Source organism: Antechinus flavipes, chromosome 1 (assembly GCF_016432865.1).
Source record: "Antechinus flavipes isolate AdamAnt ecotype Samford, QLD, Australia chromosome 1, AdamAnt_v2, whole genome shotgun sequence".
In the NCBI taxonomy this organism is placed as follows: Eukaryota; Metazoa; Chordata; class Mammalia; order Dasyuromorphia; family Dasyuridae; genus Antechinus; species Antechinus flavipes.
Window position 1 is genome coordinate 516,788,361 of NC_067398.1, and position 22,051 is coordinate 516,810,411.

At 34.3% G+C, this 22,051-nt stretch overlaps 1 protein-coding gene across 1 annotated transcript in view; it reads left to right on the top strand.

The window, feature by feature from the left end:
- Positions 1–11,519: 11,519 nt before the first annotated feature.
- CDH7 (cadherin 7) overlaps positions 11,520–22,051 on the top strand; it is a 209,631-nt gene continuing 199,099 nt past the window's right edge. Inside the window, exon 1 of the mRNA XM_051970519.1 lies at positions 11,520–11,615. The gene's annotated coding sequence lies outside the window, so the exon portion shown is untranslated. The remainder of the gene's footprint in view (positions 11,616–22,051) is intronic.

Consider the following 22,051-nt stretch of genomic DNA (forward strand, 5'->3'; position numbering starts at 1 on the left):
GCTTTGTATGGCTTTAAGTTGTAACAAAATAAATAAACTGGATGTTTCCTATGTGAGGGAGGTTTCTGTTGGGAGCCTCATGGCAGGATGCACATGTATAGAGAGTGATGGAATGCTTGGCTTTCCAAAGAGGTACCATTCAATAGAAATAGATCCCCTCTGTCTATGGCTTTTAATTATTTGCAAAGAATGAAGAATTCAGAGTTTAGTTTAGAAATAATGTTAGAGTGCTCCCCCTTGCACCTTGATGAGAGCTTATGCTTTCCAACATAAAAACTATTCCTTAACCTCTAGCTTCTAAATAATTTATTTCATTATAAAAAACCAGCATATGATTACAGATATTAAGTGATTGTCAGATTAATTTATATTTTATATGTATATATATATGTGTGTGTGTGTGTTTTATACATCTGGCTATGAATAATTTCATAAGGAAAATTCTTGAAATATTATATAAGAATGTTAAAAAAAATTCATACCACTTCCCCCATATTTTCTTCATTTCATTCAATAATGACAATGAATCCAGGATTCCTGGATTACATTTTATTGCATTTCTCAGGTTGTAGAAACATATTGCAAAGCCCTTTGGTATTGAGAGTTTCTGAAAAGTAATATTTATATTTTCAATTAGATTTGCAAAGGCCTTATTTACTCTTTTAAATCTGAATTTAGGGCCTCAAGGATTTGGGAGAAAAAAAATCAAGTGATAAGGAAACGGAAATAGCAGTTCATTAAGTTACTAAGTTTAAACTATTTTCAAAGACTACAATTAGACAGTAGTCAATCTGTGAAATATTCTGAATTTTGCCTCATTACACATACAGCTCTCTTAAGTTTTACAGTAAAGGCCTAGCATCAATAATTGTTATACTGAAAGTATGAATAATTTGCAGCATTCTAGTATAATTTTAATGACAGCAATGTTAGAAAAACTTTTTAATTGTATCTACCCAGTCTGAAGGGTTTAAGAAAATACTTCCAGGAGTTTTTTTCTTCCTTTGTTTGATTTTTTTTTTTTTTTTTGTCTTTGAATTTTTTACCCCCACTGGTCAAGGGCAGCCAAAATATCAAGTAAAAGTATGAATAAAATTAGGGCCAACATTCAAATTCTACTTCCTATGAATATTAAATTATTTAAGTCAAAGCTCATTGTGATATTTAAAATGAAAAAGGCAAAATTATTACCCTTATATACCTTTGCTCTTTTGAGAAATACCAGAATGTTTGTATAAGAAATTTGAATTTTTTTCTTATACATAGCTTTTGCATGGTTACTCAAAGTTGCCATAGAGTTAAAATGAGGGAAATTTTAAATGTTTTAGAAGTATTCTAAAAAAATTGAATTGAGTTATTCCTACACATAATATAATTTATACAAAATTCTAGATAAATTTCAGGTGTTAATAGTAATTTTTAAGTATATAAGTCATAGTCATAAATTGGATGCTTTATGAAGCTTATTAACTATTTCAAGATACTAGTATACCATTTAGTATCAAGAAGCAATGTGGCTATCAGAAAAAGAATTCTGCAGCTGGAGCCAGGAGTCTTAGGTCAGATGTTAAAGCCCATAATTGCTCAAAAGTATGATGCAAACCATACTGTTTAAAGTAAAATAAACATTTCAGGATAGGTATTCTCTGATCTTTGCTATTTGTGAGAAAACAAGTTTAAATCACTTAATTTTTCTCAATTTTAATTTCTTTATTCATAAAAAGGGGATAAATTTTCCTTAGTATATATTCCTAGAGTTGTATGGATCAAATGAAAAAAATGTATATGGGGTAATTTGTAAATTTTGAAGAAGCATAGCTGAAGAATAATACAACTATTATTAGTAGTACATTAGGCAGGCCTGTCCACAATTGTAATAATCCCAGCTGTGACTGGGGGATCTCTTAAACTTTAGAATTCCCAAGCTGCCGGGCCCTATGCTGATTAAGTGCCCATGCATTCAGCATTAATTTAGTGATCTTCTGAGAGTGGGGTTCATATACTTGGGAGGGGGACAGAAAGTTGTCTAAGGAGAAGTGAATTGATCAAGCTTGAAAAAAGCAGATCAAAGATCCTGTACTCATCAGTAATGGGCTCCTGAATAATTCTTTTTCTTACAGCCTTGTTGATAGGGAGATTAAATTCCATCCCTCAAAATGGGAGGGGGGGGAGTAATATATTTGAGAGTTCATACACACACTATGGAGATATAATAATTTTTGAAGTATTTTAGGTATTCCTATGAACATATAAATAACAAAGCCCTTACTATATAACAATATGGTACGGATCATTTCCACTCAAAAATATTCTGATATAAAGTTAATATACTTCACATTATATTTCCTTTATTTATTTGAAAACATATATAATTGTTCCCAAATATATTTTGAATGGTATATCTCATTTAATTTCTGTTGACTATAATCTTTTTTCTGGATGATCCCTTTTAATATATGTAAAAAAAAATAATCCTTCATAGTTTCACATGGTGAAAAGTACCAGATACAAGCTTCTTGGATAATAAGGTGAGAAAACAAAGTTGGATTACTTTCCCCATGTTAAAGTCCATGATTGTTCAAAAGCATGATGCAAACTGTACTGTTAAAGCAAAATAAACCTTTCAGGATAGTGTTTCTTTAATATTTACCCAAACTAACCTTTCTCGGAAATTCACCTTTCCCAGGTAGTTTTCCTCTTTCAGAATTCTTTTGCACTGGAATTCTAACCAAACTTTCTCTTAAGCCATAGAAAGAATGAACCAAGTATCCTAGAAGCTGTGTTCTTGGCACCAGAAAGCAAAAGAAATACCTTTGCTCTTGTATACTCTATTGTACATTACATATTATATACATAGAAGAAAACATATTTCCATATGTATGTATATTTATATACTGGTATGTTTATAGTATGTGGATATACATGTATGTACACTGAATCTATACATACATATAAATATACACACACATTTATATATATACTTACATACATATACACAATATAAGCCTTAGTCTCAATGAAAAAAAATAATTATTTTATTCAAAGATATGGTTTACATGTTATCAACAATGCCATACTTCATTGTTTGAGATCTATTAGTAAGTAACATTTAATAAGAAACCAACTTTATTCATTTGATCTTTTACAGTTTGAGAAAGCTTTTGTGGGCCCCAAAAAGCTATAAATAAGAAGACAGGATTGGCCTAGCTTATTATTTCTGAAAATTCTTCTGATATAAGCAAGTGTTTTAAAAAGTAATTTGTGTTCTTACTATTCTCTACCTGAAGAAAATATGATTTAAATAATTTGTATATTGGTAATATTACATGCCATTTAAATTAATAAGCATTCCTTTAACTGTGGGCAATGTCACATACAAATCACATGGTTCTTCTACCTACTTTAGATATCTGGGAAAAAATGCTGAGAAAAATGAAATTTAACAGGAAGTGATTAGAGGCTGCCTACTGTAGTAAAGAGAGAACTGGACTCAATTTAAGGACTCTGGGTTCCAGTTTCATTTCTGGGATGTACTGGCTGGCAGAGTGATCCTAGGCAAGTCCCTTATCTTCTTAGGGCTTATGATAACTTTTTTAAAACTATAAAGTTCTAAAGTTCAGTGATCCTGGGCAAGTCACTTAACCCCAATTGCCTCAGCAAAAAACAAACAAAACAAAAAGGAAAAAAAAAAAGACTATAAAGTTCAGAAAATCCTCTGGAATTAGGAGAGCAAGTTTCTTACTCCCTATACCAAGGAAATCATAGATAAAGTTTCATTTTCTTTTAAAGAAATAATATTTCTATTCTAAAACATTAACTAATGGCCATCAAGCCAAGATCAGGTATTCAGGGACACATGGAAGAGAGTCTAAAGTTTGCAAAGTGGGCTGAAATGACAGTAGCTGATAAATGATAGTTGATATACATTCATAATTTTAAGAGTGCTGCCATACATTTTTCAGCACTGCTTTCTAATTCCATTGTATGCTATTTTGTAACCATCTTTTCTGTGGTGGGTTTTTTTCTTAATGGTTAGGGATAGGAATAAGGGTATCAGCAATCTAAAGGCTGAGACAGTTCCTTTTGCAACATAGACCCATAATGGCAAAGCTTCAGAGAACCCTTTCATCAAGGAATCTCAGTTCTCTGATCCCAAATTGCTAAGTATTCAGTGCAATTACAGTGTCAAGAATAGAGGCATCCTTAAAGTACTGTTGTCCTTCTCACCTGAAAGTATTCTTAAGGAGAAGATCTTTTAGACTCCATTAAGCATACCTTCATTTCCTAAGCATTTCTCTTGAAGCACAAAATTTGCAGGGCCCTTTTATTTGAATGGTATACCCTCCATGCAAGTGCCAACACATATAATAGGAGGCTCTGAACAGTTTGGTGATGAAAAAGAAGCCCTTGAGAATATCATTGAAATGTATTGAATGCCACACTGAATCAGCTCATAAGTCTGTTTGTCAATGAGCCCCAAGGGGTGTACTATGAGGAGGTACCTTAATGTAAGAGATGAAACAATAGCTCAATTTAAGTAACAATTTGTATCTCAATTATTTATTAACTGGACATAGTTCTTTACTGATGCTTTGTTATAACATCGTGTGATATGTTTGGCTTTTAACTCCACAAATTGGCCCCTTTTTACCTTTCCAGTCTTCTTATACCTTACTCCTTTACATGGACCTAAATTCCAGTGAAACTTATTCCCTTGCTGTTCCTCATAAAGGAACTTTTTACTGACTACTTTATTTTACTGCTTTTAAGAGGCTGTCCTTCATACCTAGAATTCCATTTCTCTGGATTCACTAGTTTCTTTCAAGATTCAGCTAAAATGCCATCCAGAAAAAAACAAAACAAAACAAAAAAAACACACACACAAAAAAACCTTTCCCCAATCCCCCTTAAAGGTGGCAACTTTCCTCTAATATTATCCTCAATTTATCCTGTATATCCTGTTTGCTTGTGGTTGTTTGCTTGAGATCTCCCCCATCAGACTGTGTGCTCCTGGAGGGCGGGGGTTAGACTTTTTTCCTCCCTCTCTTTTGCCCTATCTTTGTATCCTCAAAGCTCAGCACAGTGCTTGCATATAGTAAGTGTTTAATAAATGTTGATTGATTCTTGAGGTCATGAGAATCATAAGTAGATTTGCCCTCTTTAATAAAGTATTAAACATTTATTAATCCTCTATTATTAAATTATTAACACTTAGGTGTCTAGCATTGTATCAAGTGTTGGAGAAAAAAAAAGGCAAAAGTGAATTTTTGCTCTTGCTCAAGGAATTTACCTTCCCCTTTAGACAGAAAAAAATGAAGATAAGAACAGAAGCATCAAATATATACACTACAAGCATTTGACTGGCAACACTGAATGTGGCCTGAACCAAATTAAAATATAATAGGGAAATGCTTAGCAAAATAAATAAAAAATGGATGATGTAGTTAATATGTAGTTTTCTAAGTCAATATAGGTAAACACAGATCCTCATCTATGGTGCAGTGGGCCTCATTTCTGAGTTAGGCAACATTGCAGAAAGCAAGTCATAATCCAGATTAACAGAAAGTAAATGAATGTAGCAACATGTAGAATGCTTACAGAAGTGGTATGGGGGAGTGGGGGAAAGGGAAGAAATGTAGAACATATCTCATATACCCCCAATAACAGCTAATTTTCTGGAGGTAAAAATGTTGTTGTTGTTGTTGTTCTGTGGTTTTCCTGTCATGTCTGACTTCATGCCTCTATTTTGGATTTTTTAAGCAAAGATATTGGAGAGGTTTGCCATTTCTTTATGCAACTCATTTTACAGATAAGGAAACCGAGGAAAATGGAATAAAGTATCTTGCCCAGAGTCACATCATTAATAAAAGTGTCAGGCCAAATTTCAACTCAGGGAGCCCAGTCTTTCAATCCTGGAATTCTAGCCTCTATGCCACCTATCTTTTTCTTTAGATAAGACACTGCTTAAAAACACAAAAACAAAAACCAAACTGAACACCTATTATGTTGGATACTTAATAGATACTTGTTGTTTAATAACTGATAATTCCTATAAACACTTTGAAAATCTTAAAAGTACTATATGCTTGTTAGTTATTATGGAGGAAATATAGCATAGGGAATTGAGAGTTGCATTTACTTGGATCTAGAAGATCAGGTTTTGAATCAAACTTTATTTATCAGCTGCATGACTACTGAGAAATCATTCAACCTTTCAAAAACGTCAGTTTCCTGATTTTTTAAAAATGAAGATACTTGGATTACCTACTAGTGCCCACTGTGCTTTGAAAACTTTAAAATACTATATACTATATATACAAAAACTTTTCAGTAAAACCAGTCTTCACCAAATGAAATATGACAATGAATATGAAAGATTTTTGAAACAAATATTCAAATTTAAAATTTTACAGTTAGTGTCCACATATTTGTGTTGCAAAAAGAAAGTTCTGAACATAGATAAAAGAGCTAGTAACTTGCCTTTGTTTAGCCAATATTTCCAAATTTTCATTATCTTCTATTTTCTTAGTAGAAAGCTACAGTAGGCTGTGAATCTTTCCAGTAAAATATATCACTAACAGTCAGAATCAAAAGGCTAGGCCTTTCCTGACCCTTTTAGTCAAATATCACAGCCAAACAAACATAAGAGGCAATAGTAATATTATATTACCAGAAGTAGTTAGGTGGCCCCATGGATAGAGCAATATTAGGCCTGAAAAAAGACCTTAAATTAAATCTGGCCTCAGACACTAGTTGTGTGACCCTAGGCAAGTCATTTAACTTCTTTGTGCTTGAGTTCATTAATTATAAAATGGGGATAATGGCACCTAACTCTCAGGGTTGTTGCAAGAATCAAATGAGATTTGTAAAGCATTTAGCATGGTGCCTGTGGGACACATGAAAAATTATACAGGCATAGTTTCTGGATAATTAATAATCAATTTAGTGAATTATGCTAGCAGATAATAAAACAATGGTCATTTGACTTCTGTAACCAAAGATGAATCATAAAAGTTACTCAGTGCTTATATATCTATGAAAAAGTGGGTGTTCCCAACAGGGAGAAATCAACTCTGATTGGTTAGCAGTTATGAGAGAATGAATCTATTCTAATAAGAGGCTAGAATGATTACATCATCTTATCCAGGACACCGAAATCTGGGCAATCTAAACAAAAAGATCTACCTCCATTCAAACCTACCAGAGTGGAACACAATGAGTCAGAGTGCACCTAGATTAGATTATTTTTGCAAGATTTTCTATTTGGATAGGATCCTATCCAAAATGAAAAAAGTGTATATTTGAGGATTTGGGCAAGCTCATCTATCAACAATGTCCTTCAATTATAAGCTGAATAATCTAGTGGGATTTATTTTTGAATGAGGAAATAGAAAGGAAAATTTTAATCTCAATAATTGGTTATTAATATAAGAGAAATAATAATTTTTCTCACCTAGAACATAACAATCACTTGTTTCCTCTCTTTATTTCTTCCTTCTTCCTTTCCTTCCCTTTTTTTCCCTCTTTCCTTTGCAGTACAGTAGAACTTTACTAGAATCTACATGTAACTTCAATATGCCTTGGCTGTTGAGTGTAATTTCTGAGAGTAGGACCAAAGGTCAACTAAAATATTATCAATTCTGGTGGTACTTACAAGGATTAAAAGTAGCAAAGCATGATGGAAAGAGCAATGGATCTGGAGTCAAAGAATCTAAAGAATCCAAAGATTCAAATCCTAACTTTTATTCTATATTTAACTTTGAGCAAGTCATGTAAATTTTCTGGGCGTTTCTCATCTAAAATATAAAGGAACTGGATTAATGACTTTTAATCTCTCTTCCAGTGCCAAATTTATGATCCTATGATCTTCAAGGTCTTTTTTGGTACATAAATCCATTGATTCTATAGCTTTCTCAACTCTCTGATATATGCTTCTGTCATAAGTGATTTTGGTTTCTAGTAAATAGTTGAGAAGGAATTAAGAAAAGAAAAAAAATAAAACTACTGAATAGTAAAAACAAAAGGAAAAAAAAACATTTGATTTGCATGTGGTATTATATAATACAAAGGCTTATACATTTCTTTTGAAGCGAGTGAAAAAATCATTACTATTTGCTAGGGAAGCAATACTAGAAAGTAAAATTTCAAATGACCAAAAAAAGTGTGAAAGAACTATAGATATATAATAATATGCAAATGTGTACATGACCTTTATTATCCTTTCATAGACTCTCTGGCCTGAAAGAAGCCTCAGAAATGGTTTAGTCCAATACTCTGTTTTTAGAAATGAGAAAATTGAGGCCAGGCAAAGTTAAGTGACTTGATTAAGGCTGAGATTGAAATTCAGGGGTCCTGTCTCTTATTCACAGGTTCTTTTTACAACAGCATTGCATCCTCCCCTCTGGAAAATCTTTGTGAATTATAATACTCAGAGTAATTTTAGTGGACTGAAGAATGAAACCAAAGAAAAGGAGGTAGTAACTGGCTTCAGACAGACCTGAACTTGAAATGACCCTGCCGGTGCAGTATAAGGATAAAGATGGCATGAAAAAACCTGGGTAATATAACAACACAATTACTTAGATTTTGCAATGGTTTCCAACTAAGTAGGTTTCTTTTGACATTTCCTATGAACCAATAAATCGATACTATTTATAAAATCTAGGGTTTAGATGGATCTGATTTTTAGTAACATAAAAAAATATGATTCTTAATCATGATACCATTTCGTCTTTCATGAAAAAGCAATAAAAGAATCAATCTACAATCATTTACCAAATACACTTCTTCCAACTAGTCATATACAGAAGTAGAATTAATTCAATCAATCATTTTAAAATGCTTCTATGTGTCAGTCCCTTTGATAGACACTGGGGCTATAAAGACAAAAATAAAGCTGTTCCTACTCTCAGGGAGCATACATTCACATAAATGTGCATGTATGTGTACAAAATATATACAAAATAAATGAGGACATTTCTGAATAAAGGGAACACATTAAAGATATGATCCATATCTCTAGGGAGCAGTATGTGAATACACAAAATAACCAGATAGCTATTATGACCAATATGATATTGCTTTTGTTCAATTGTATCTTGACACTTTGTGACCCTTTTTGGGATTTTCTTGACAAAGATCCTGGAGTGGTTAGTCACTTCCTTCTCCACCTCATTTTACAAATGAAGAAACAGGCAAACAGGGTGAATCACACAGCTTGTAACTGCTATGAACCTATTTAAATTCAGGTGCTTTTGACTCCTGGGCCAATACTCTGTCTTCACTCCAGAAAAGGGAAAAATCAGAAAGATCATATGGAGATAAGTCTTCAGTTAAAGATCAATAATTTTAATATTGCAAGAGTTATCTGTATTCTACAGATGAAGATGCTGAGATTAAGAGGGACTCACCAAGGTCATATAATAAGGATCTTGACCCCTCTTCCTCTGATATACCACAACTGATTCCAAGGTCTGTTAAAAAAAAAAATTAGAAATACTGGTGACAGATTTTTTTTTTAATGGTATAGTAAGTTGAAGAGAGGTTTGGGGTGGAAAGAATACATTACCTTTTAAACATTATGGATTTGAGGTGAGAATGGCAATCAAAGTAAAAGAATGCTGCATGCCCATCTAGATGTAAGGATTAGAGGTGAAGAAAGGCATAACCTGAAATTCTGGATGTTGGAATCATTAGTTATGAATGAGTTTATGTTTGCTTGTATGCTGACTGGTTCAAGTGAAATTACGGAGGGTGAAAGAGGGGCAGGTGGAGGGAGGGATTAAAGAAGAGAGAAAGAAAAAGAGATTCTAAGGTCTATTGGTAGGAATATAAAAATAATGAGCTTAATGAAAAATTCTTCATTTCTTATAGTTAAAAGAATCCCTAGGTTTTAAAACTAGAAAGATCTTTCGATATTAGTTTGTTCAATACTGCCATTTTGCAGATAAGGAAACTGAGCCCAATGGGATTTAATGATTTCTTTAAAAGTCAGGAATGAACTAAAGAACAAACAAGAATTTAAACCTTAAACGTCTAATTACAGACCTTCACTTTCCACCCTTCATTCCACCCTGACCACATTACAGAATGCTCTTGGGAATATGCTACAAAAAATACATATCCCATTGGTTCAGAGGACAAAATAAAAATGCACGTAATAGCAAATATATTAGTTCTATAGGTCTTATTTTGCTTTTATCACAGAAGACTCAGCTCTCTACTTGGATTGGGATTGAATAAGGTAATGGAAGAGTGAAAGTAAAGCAAACCCAATTTGATGCTGCTTGCTCTAAATAAAATGCTCACATGTGCCCTCACTTCGCAAAGGTCTTCGGCATCCCATCGGGAATAAATTATACACACTGCAAGTTTTTACAAGGAGAAACCAATAAGGAGGGAGAATTTCAGTAAGCAAAGAACGGGGAACTAGGGCAGGTTGAGGAGATTGAAAGGGCAAAACTATAAAGCAAGAAAACTATAAGTTCTGATCAGTTTTATGACTTTGCCTTCCTTCAAGCCTCCGGAACTCAACTGATCACGGATTCTATGATTAGCTAAAGAGTGGAAGGAGAGGGAAATTAAGAGGTGTTGAAGAAATTCTTAAACTCTTCTAGCTAGTAGCTTTTCAAATGCAAATAACTGGCCAAGAAAGATTGTCTGCAGCCCTCCCCCCCCCCTCCCACCCCACTACCTCCCCTTAAACCCTCGTCCTGATTTTTATGCAAAGGAATCCATCTGTACAGATTCTGTCAAAAGGCTGGAGGAGGGTGCGTGCATGTGTGTACATCTGTGTGTATGCGTGTGTGCGCGCGCGCGCGAGCGTGCATTGGCAGGGTGTTTTCCTTTTTTGAATTCCTTTTCCACAGCCACCATTGGGTCTTCGGGAGGTACAAAAAGTCTCAGTGCCTCCTCTGGCCGGCTTCAGATAGAACTGACAGCAGGCGCCAGTCGCGGTGAACCTCTCTCTGGGCTGCTCTTCCTCCCTCTACCCCTCCTCTTGCGCTCTCCCTTTCCCTGTCCCTTTCCCTACTGGAACAACCCTCTCTCCATACCTCTTGCCTATGAGTAACGGTTGGGCAAGACCGCAAGAGCTCCCTCCTGGCATCGCCGACTTCTGTCTTTGCAGCGCCGGGCAGAGGAACGGGTTCCCTCGGCTAGCCGCCCACTCCGCATCGCGCCCGGACTAGCTCCAGCTTCTTGTGAATAGCGGGAGGGTGGCAAATAGGGAGGGATAGAAAAGGAGAGGAAGAGAGGAGAGAGGGAGGAGGCGCAGAGCGAACGAGCGAGCGCGCAGGCTGGGCTGGGGTGGGAGGGAGGGAGTTCTCCGCAGTCTGCTCGCCCAGCGAGCGAGCTCCAGGGGAGCCCTCCGCCTCCACTGGATGCGCCCGCCGCGCAGTGTGATGTGATTGGAGGGAGGGAGCCCCCTGTACGGAGCGGTCCAGAGCACAGATTCGATGCTGGGCGATGCAAGTTCATCCCGGAGCTAAGAGAGGCTTAGGCACATGTTTAAGAGCTGCCCGCGAGTTCTTTGCTGATGAGAGTCTGTATCCATTTGGATTAAAATACCCACGCAGTTTGTGACTAAAACGGGAGGGGGTACAACGGAATACCAGGTAAGAAGACAGGCACCGTTCTTCTTTGGGTTCAAGGGTTGGAATTTCTTTTGTTTTTAATGTCCTTTCAGCCTTCTCCAGGTATTACCAGAGTCTGAACAGGAGGAGCAAAGGAGATCAGAATTTCTTTGCAATTAGCTTTAGAATTCAAAAGTTACTGCCATTTTATATGAAATGCTTCCGTAGAGAACGCGGTATGTATATTGAGAAAACAGTTTACTATCTTGGAAGCCTTTAGGAATAGACACCAGATGTGACGCTACAAATAGTTCCGAAAAAGACGAAATAACCTAAATACTCTGCGATCAGTCAGTCAGTCGACAAACATTTAGATGGGGCTATAGTTACAAGGAAGTCTGAACAGTTTTTCACACTTGAAAGGGGTGGGGGGAATTGAGAGTGTCTCAGGTCCTTTGCCTCCTCACTGGTGGCTGTTAAACTTAGTCTTTTTATTCAACACCAATCCGATGTGGAGTTGTTGGGTTAAGGGTAAAGGGTTTTACTGTTGAGAAAAAGATCTCCTCCCCCACCTCCATTTCTTTAAACTATCGATACCAAAAATATTTTACAATTCTTAAATGTGAATCAATTCACATAAGGCTTTATTTCTGTAATTAGTATTCAACTGATAAGGTTGGCTCTGCAGTGCTTTAGCCTTTGATTAGTGACCTCCTTCCCCTCCACTATGTTGTATGTTGGATGTATACTTAGGCATCATGCTTCTTGGATTTCAGTTTGTCTGACGCTTAGTTAGCTTTCCATACTGGCTGAAGTCCTAAGTACTCTGAGCTATAATTTGAATGACAGAGAAAGAACCAATTGGCTCTCTGCAGACCTTTCTTACCTTTTTGTTGTCTTAAGTCTAGTTGAGGTGAATCGGAGCTGGAAGCCAAATTCATGTTAGGGAAATGGATTAACTGATTTGGGAAGGAAGGCCAGGGGCCACGATTAACAAAGATTTTCGGATTCTGCAAATTGAACCCAGTGTATATACTTTAATCCTTTCCCAATGCAAGAAAAATCTCCTGATTGATAGACTACTTATCTAGAGAAAGGAGAGACTTGAAGAAAAAAAAAAAAAAAAAAAACATTCACTTCATAATCCCTTTAACAAGACATTTCACTGTCCTCTGTCATATGGAAGTGAATAATCAGACTTTGGAAGCAAATAAAGGATGTATAGAAAAGATACTGTAATCCAAAAGCAAATTTGATCTTGCCTCTCAACCCATTCAAAAGATACAGGAGTATTTACTTTTTTGAAGACTTAACTATGTCTCATTTCTTTTTCCTTCCAGGGAATACTTTTTTTATTGCTGGTGTTTTTCTCTGAAAGGAATTTTTTAAACAATGTAGTGAATGATAGCCATGTATGCAATGCAGCTGTAAATCAGATGAACATCATTAAAAAGAAAATAAAACAACTCAATTGAACCTTGTTTTTAGAGTTAAGTGAATCAAGAATTTTCAGGGTTAATGAAAAAAAATAGTACTTATATTTATCATGTTACAGCCTGCAGTACCTGATCAGTGTGAAGGTTGTTCAGAAAACAGGTTGAGAAAAATAATTTAGTAGTGCCTAATTAAAAGAATTTGTTTTAGTGCTATTATATTTGTAACCTCACTTGGATACCAAACATTACTTCCTGTTTAATAGTCCCTGTTTTGACTTTGTGTTTATCCCAGCACTTTGCCTTATTACCGTGTTGGAGCATTCTGATGGCTATTTTTTTCTTCTTTATTTTTAGGAGTATTGAGTATAAGATGAGTTAAAATAAAAACTTATCTAGGAGAAAATGGAGCAGAATGACAAACTGATAACTTTTATAGCAGGAAGAAAAGGGTAGAGGGAGAAGAAGAAAGAAAGAAGTGAAAGGCTTTTTTTTTCTGCATTAGTATTTAACATGGAAGCAGACAGCTGAAGCAATTAGGTTAATATCCAAAGTTAATAGTCTTATCTAGTATGGCATGTTGAAAGTGTGCTGGTGGGGAAAAACATACACACATAAACACAATAATCAGTGTGCAGGCCATCTTCTTGCTAAAAGCTATTAAGGTTTGGAGCTTTAATAAAAGGGCATTGTGTCCTTACAATGTAAGATATTATTGTAATTAAGAGCTGCTATAGGTCATTAGAACTGTGTTAACAATCAGCTGACAGCCACACAACTCTCTCAAGTCTACTTTTATTGATTTAATAGCACAGAGCTTTTACCCTTTCTTATAAAAGGGTAATTGTAAAGCATCTGTATTAGAGCAATTTACCCTTGAATTGACTGGAGTCTTTAGTGGCCAGTGAAGAAGGGTATGCTGCACACTGAGTTGGCTTCTGTTCATCCTTCCTAAGTATATAAATATCTACAGTCTGTCCTTTTCGTGTGTGTGTGTGTGTGTGTGTGTGTGTGTGTGTGTGTGTTTCAGTTCCCTGCCTATCTGTCCATTATATAAAATTTTAGTTGCCTTGATAGCAAAATCAAAAAAATCTTCACAAAATCCATGATGAAGAAAAGTGAGTACTGTTTGTGCTGAGTCAAATAATGCCTTAAGCAAATCTTTTAAACATCTTTTATAAGGTGCTAAACACATAAATTGTTCCTACTTATAGTGGATATTTATTGCTGAGTGGCTTCAACTCTCTTGGTCTCTGCAAGGTTTTAAATTAAGTGTTGTACTCCTTGCTTATGTATAGGATCACTATGAGATGGACAAATACCTGTGTTTTTTTTTTTTTTTCACTTGATTGGCAGACTTCACAGCTTTCTATTACATTATCTTTGTCAGTGGCTTCTGAGTCAAGTCACCTGCATTACTTGATTATCGAAGTTTTGTGCATGAACGCCTCCGTGTAGATACTGAGAATTGCTTTTTTTTCCTTCTTGTCAATAAGAATGAGTTAGTTTTAGATGGGGGTAGTATCAAATTGGGCTGAACTGAGCACAGGAGAGGAAGGCATGCGAATCAAGGACTCTTATGTGACAGTCTTTGACAAGCCTAGCACATTCAGTGATGAGTAGCAATACACGAGTGCCTCCTCTGGGATTTTAGAGGTTCTGCAGGAAGATACCCCTAATAATTTCTCCCTCTTGGTGTACTATGAGACTTTGCACTGCTAAAATAGTGAAAATGAGTTTGTAGGGATACAGAAAAACTCTCGTGTTATAGTATTGTTACCAATGCTTGCTTTGGGAAACACTGCTTTACTGTTATTCTATAAATAGATCAAGTTAAAATGATGCATTTAAAGATATAAATCACATCTGATATAATATGAAGGTAAGGGTAAATTTTGAAAAGCATATTACTATGTAGACATGCACTCCTATCTAAGGAAAAAAAAATCTTATGTTAAAATAGACTTTATCACTGTAATATTACATAATTAACTTTGAAGCACTCTGAACTACTCCAGAATTGTTACTTTATTTTCTCCTTATGGCATATGGGATCCTTTTAGTTAATGCTACCTATTCTTCCATTTCCTTGTTAAATCCATTAATTCAAGATAGAGGATATTTGTATTTAACTTAGAGGGCCACTATAATCAATTTGGAGAAATTTTCATTCCTTGTTTGATAACCAGATGCACACTACAGGCAAAGTACTTCATTTACAGGGCCCCTGCCTGAATATTTAGGCCAGTTAACTGTGGGAGATTGTGGTCTGTAGTTGTAAATGTTTTCTTGCCCAGGGAGCTAATGGATTTGATCACAGTTTCTTGACTTGAGAAATCACAATTAGAGGGTCCTTAGCCTAACTATATAAAATAACAACAATAATAATAACTTTATCTTTGAAGAAGAAAGTTGGGAATACATATCCTTATTATAATTCTTAAAACTACTTTGAACTTTTAGTGGTCCCTTCAAAGAAATATTCTTAAGGAGAATAAATCAGAAAGTATTGTAGCCATATAGAGAGAGAGATCAAGAAGTTGGAAGTTATAGCAACAGAATTTCCAATTACAGTTGCTACTTTATACTAAATAATATCTTCAATACAAATATTTTATTCCTCTAAGTGATATTACCCTAGGCTTGACTGTTGGATTCTAAGGTACTCAGGGTGGCAAAGATTAAATTTTAGTGAAATTAGTCAATTGCAGAATACCATCTTATAAAAGATTCCTTATAAAAGGAATCTATTTTTATTAGACTTGAATGCATAGAAAGAAAATAATGAATCATTTCTTACTATTGATCCAGGGAAGGCAGTACCTGCTACTTGGCATTGTTAAAATGGTATTTTAAGGAATTCTTTGAGTTGTTTTGAAGGTTATGGTTAACCATTGGCTAATGCAGTTGTATAAAGAAGCTAGAGCTTGAGGAGAGAGTAATTGAAATGAAAAAGGAAGAAAAAGAAAACTTGAATACAAGCCTGTCAACTCACACCTTTCTCTTTAAAAGTAAGGGCTTGAGGAGAAAGAAGTTGAAATGGAAAAGGAAGAAGAAAACTTGAATTCAAGCCTGCTAAACTCATACCTTTCTCTTTAAACATATGTCCTTGGGCAAGCACCCGCCTACACACACCAGTAGACACCCCATTTATGGAATGCTTTTTCCCCTTCAGGGGGTATGGCTCCAGGTAGTATGGTTCTTTAATGAAGATGCTCAAATTCTACTTATGAGAGAAGGTATTGAAGTATGAAAATTTTACTTCCTTGACCTTCACAGAACTGTACAGAAAAAAGTAGATTGCTTTTGTTCACATAGACTGACCCATTTAAAACTAAACTTTATTTAAAATCATTTTTCATTCAGTTAATGTTTTAGATTCATCCCTGTCTTAAAGAGTGGCCTTCTGATTATCTTGCTCATGTTCTTTATTACAAATCCTCAGGAATCCTTACACCACTGCTTTATCCAAAGGGGGAAGAAAAATGCCTTATTATTTTTTCTTTCTGTCTCATAAATCTTGGCCTCATCCATAGAGTCAATCTGTGGTCATAGGGAATCAACTACAAATATGACTTCTGAAATTCCTCCTTGCTATTAATTCCCATCCTCCTAAACCCGTGGTCCGCAGCCTCTTTATGTCCCTAATAATATTGTACTTTATAGGTATATATCGCCCCCCCCCCCCCCCCAGACACACACTCCATTTGTTTCTGGATTCAAGATTGTATTGAACATGTCTGGGGGCAATGTGTTTAATAACGGCATTTTTGATCTGGGTTCTAGGCCTTATTCTGCCACTATATCATTGTATGACCTTGGGCAAGTGATTTTTTCCCCTGGGCCTTGATTTTCTCATATGTCAAATGTAGGGGTAAAACTACTTTGATCTTTTAGGTCTCTTCTAGCTTTGATGTACAATGAATAATTGATTTTTTTTAATGTCATCTATGGAAAACAGATAATCTTTCTGACTTTCTGTCTTGATATAAATCATTCTTATTAAAAACACCTGTTTAAATCCATGTTGAGTTCAAATCAATCTGTAACAGGTGGAAGCTATCATGAGGAAAACCTTGTCATGATTGTTAGTTTCTGAAGGAAAAACTATGAAGTGTTTAAGAAAGCTTATTTTTTATTCCTAGACTGCCTGAAATGAGATAATATTCAAATAGACAGTTAAGAGTGGGTGACTTTAGGAAGGACATTGTTAAACATCCAGAGGAAGGAAGTTAGGATTGTGAAAGGACTCAAGGTCATGCCATATAAAATTTGTTTGAAAGAACTGGCCTGGACTAAAGAAGTCTTGATGTGATATAATAGCCTCTAAATACTTGAAGGTCCAGCATGTTGAAAAGAGATGATATTCTGGAAAGAGTACTGGATATGCAGTCAGAAGACCTAAGTTCAAATTCTGGTACTCTTTATGTGTGATCTGGCACTTTCTGTCTATCCAACCCATGTTACCTCTCTAAGACTTAGTTTTCTCACTTTTATTCAGGAAATTGGACTAGATTAACTTTGAGGTTCCTTCAAAAGCCTAAATCTATGCTCCTTAGCCTCCAATGGCAGAATTAGGAGCAATAGGAAAAGTCTCCTATTTACTCAAAATTGTAATAAACTGATCATGAAGGTTAATAAGCTTTATTTTTCTATTCAAGCCTTCATTAAAAAAAAAAATGAGATGGTCACTTGGTAGGTTTACTTTATCAGCCCTAATTTGGTATTGATGACTTTTGGGGATTTTTCCAACTTTTTTAGATTCTGTGATTACTGAATAAAAAAATGAGTTTTCCACCAGACTAAACAAGAAAAGTTTTATAGTACAGCATACATGTAAAAAGGAATAATAATTCCTTTAGAGTTTTGTAACATTTTGTCAAAAGGTTCACTATTCCAATAAAATTAAAGGGATGTATTTTTCCAGGAGAGCATATGTGTGTTGTGTGGATGTACACACACACACACACACACACACACACACACACACACACACACACATATATTTAGTATAAGTAATTATCAAATAATATTTTTCTAGGACAGTACAACCTTAAAACAACTTTAAAATGACATTATCTTACTATTAGCAAAACTCCTCCACCCTAACCCCAGTCCCACCCTTGTTTACAGTTGTGGTTTTTCAAATTATAATATTTTAAAGATTACTCAGTGAAATATCTAAGAAAATATAAGCAAGATTCAGCAGATGTTTAGTACCCAAACCTTGTGGGTTTTCTTTTCTGAATCTCATGGATCATTCTATAAAGACCACTTTTCTGAATCAGCATTTTATTCTTCTACTTTTTTCCTAGAAAATGGAAATGTTAAAGCCAGTGATTATAGAATTCATTTACACTTCCTTTTGGCATTATTCCCTTTTACTAAAATAAGAAATGAAAACAAACAAACAAACAACTTGTCTCTGAAAACAATGAATTGTCAGTTTAATGTCAGTATGAAAAAGGAATATTCAATGAACTGGTCAGTTGTATTAGCTAATTATCTTTAAAATAGTTAATGATGATGAAGACTCAAGATATTTAAGATTGAATAATTAGATATATTTTGTTTGTTATTTAAAGTGATAGAGGCAATTGGGCTTTTCCCCTGAGATATCCAATTGACTACTTACACTTGCTTAGGGAAAATATATTTTATCTCCTCTTTAAGTTTTTTCAAAGTTAAAAAGAGTTTCTGTGAGTATTGCATTGTCAATCATGTTGTCTCTAGAAAGCAGAGAGAATAGTGCTTTCTTCCCTCCTCAAAAAGAATACATATTCATCAATTTGTGATTATTAGACATGTAATCATCCTTTGACATCTTTACCTTGGATTATTTGAGAATTTATAATAAGTAAATTATTTTGGCTTATTCAGAATGTTGTCTTGAATTAGGAAGGATTTTTAACTTTATACCAGCAGTTCAGCAGCTGTTATTTATGCTGAAAAATAAAACCAATTTTAGTTATTGGGGAGTCTTTGTTCATTATTTTAAAGTGGGAACAAACATTTAGTCACCAGTGTGATAGGTATTTAATCTGATTTTTAAAATGGTTTCATAGAGATGCTAAATAGGGCAGAAAACCTAAGAAAATTTTAAAATAATGAATTAGTCCAGATAAAATCATTTTATCTATTAAAGATAAATGAATAATAAACCATTTACTTGGAAATAATGTGTTGCCACTTAGCTGAACAAAAATAATTGGAACAATGAGACAGCATGATAAAGTGATTTTAGACCAGATAAATAATGATGATTCTGTGTATACTGCCTGACTGCTTTCCTTAATTTTCCTCTTCCTTTTGGATTATTTTTTCTAACATTTGGGTTGTATTATGCCTGATGTTTCATATATAGGTTTTCTGTTTTATATAATAAGGTAGTGTGGGATGATTACAAACATAAATTGTATAGTAACAATTTCAAACATTTTCAGTTGTGAAAAGATACATTGAAAAAATATTGTAATAAACATTAAAGAAACCTTAGCTTTTAAATGTCAGTGCCTAATAAGTAATTTTTCTGTGCTGATCAAAGTTTGTATTTCAAAGTGATTATTAGACCAATAGCTATTCTCAGAATGTCTTTCCAAGAAAGACATTGGCTATATATTTTTCTTTGCCACAAAACAAGTAATCTCTCTTAAAAACAACAACAACAACAACAACAACAACAAAAAAAAAAAAAAAAAAAAAAAACTTTTCTTTTTGGCATCTTCTATCCCCTAAATTTAAGCTACTCTTACTTATTTTTGGAAGTCATAATACAACATATTTGTAACTGTCTTGTGCTGACATGTGTATTGATGTCACCTTAAAATGTACACCAATACACTTTTGAAGAACCAGCTATTTTCTGAAGTAGAAATAGGGAACATGACAGACAGCCAAAAGCTAAATATGCTATGTTCTTGGTGAAAGAAGGATTGTCATAATTGGCAGGATGAGCAGTACTTATCCTGTTTATTTAGAACTATTTATTTAGTTAATAACATACATTTACTTAGTATTTGAAAGTTTGCAAAGTGCTTGTCTTACCCCTATTCTTTAAGATGAGTAGTGCAAACATTATTATCTGTATTTTTACAGGTAATGGAACTGGCTCAGAAAAATTGTGTAATAATTTACTAATTGTCAAGTCCTTACTAAATGGGGATTGGAGGTGGAAGTGAAACAAAAATCTCCACTCCAAATTCAGTATTCTTCTATTATACTATGCTGTCTCTCCATCACTAGCTTTATTTTTACAGTGTTGGGAATGAGGAGAATGGACAAAGGCAGAATAAGAGGTCTAACTTGGAAAGGTTGAGAATAAGGGGGGAAAATAAGATTATTGTTTGGAGGTAGGAAATTGGCAGTCTATGAGAATATCCATATTCCAACACCATGCATTTTTACTGACTGTCTCCTATCCTAGAAATCTTTTATACTTGCTACCTTGCTTTGTAAGCTTCTTTTAAGTTTCAGTGAAAATCCTTGTTGTTGTTTGTCCTTCTTTCTAGAAGAAGACCATGACCTCAGAGAAGTATTGCCATGACATGCAAAGGAACTGGATTTAAGTGAGGGAAGACTGGGCAAGGTCACTTGCCTCACTTTCCCATTCAGAGCCATTTGAGAGCTATCTTCTACAAGAATGCTTTTCCTGTTCCTATTAATGCTGCTTTCTTCCCTCTAAAATTATCTGCAGTTTATTCTGAATGTATACTGTTAGTGGCAGCTAGTGGTGAGAGTCCTGTGCATGGAATCAGGAAGACATTCTCCTGAATTCAAATTTGGCCTTAGACACTTACTAGCTGTATGACCTCAAGCAAGTCATATAACATTATTGGTTCTCGTTCTTCCTCTGTAAAATGATCTGGAGAAAAAAAATGGCAAACCATTCCAGTATCTTTGCTAAGAAAACCTCAAATTCCTTCAAGAAGAGTCAGATAAGAGTCAAACAACTGAAGAACATTGTCTGTAATTAGTTGTTTGCATGTTGTCTTTTCTCTCCCACTTCCCAACACCTCCATCCTCATTAGATTGTTAGCTACTTGAACTCAGTGACTGTTTTTTGACATGTTTGTATCCTTAGTGTTAAGCAGAGTACATGGCATTCAGTAGACTCTTAATAAATGCTTGTTGGCTTGATATCAAATGCACAGTCCAACAGATCTTGACCACCATTTATTTACTAATATCTTTGTTAATGTGGCTTTTGTGTATATTTTTTTTGGGGGGGAGTCTCTGTGTCTGTCTCCTCTTTTGCATGCTGAAAAATACCAGGTATATAAAAGATCATCAGATTAATAGATATTTTAAATATCTAGAATAGATGGGAAAATATACATATTTGTATATACATGTTTACTTTATTCTTTTTAAAATCCTTAGTCTTTCAGCTGATAAAATGGAAGATATCAGAATTGGTCTTCATACTTTTATTGCTTTTCTTTGAGATTCAGAAGTGAGTAAAGAGAGATGAGGGATTGGTTAAATTTATGAAGTCACTGAATATCTTTTAACTAAAGACATTTTCCTGATACTTGGAGTTTTTTAATACTTTGATCTTATAAATTGCTGTCTAAATAAGAGCAACTAAACCAATATAACCAAGTTAATTAGCATTTTGCCAAACCTCAGTTTACTTTTTGGTTATATTCCCTTTTGACTTTGCATAAGCAAATTCTAGAATGTTTCATGCAGAGGTAGTACTCATGCTTATTCAGGAATGAGAACTGTATTTATCCAATTATTTATAAATGAAAACTATAACTTCTTGAAGATCACAAGAGAATCCTTAAAATCTTATTTCTTTATGATAGCTCAGATAGGGGAGAATATAATTGACTCACAAACATTTGCTTTTATTTGATTATTTTTATTCATTTATATTTATTTTATATAATTATATCTAATTTATAAATTATTTTAATAATATTTAAAAATAATATTTTAATTATATTTATTTGCTATTATTTGACATGCTTCATTCAACTATTATTAAATTTAATGAAACTTTCCAAAGGGTGTTGAGGTTCATTATTTTATTGAAATTAC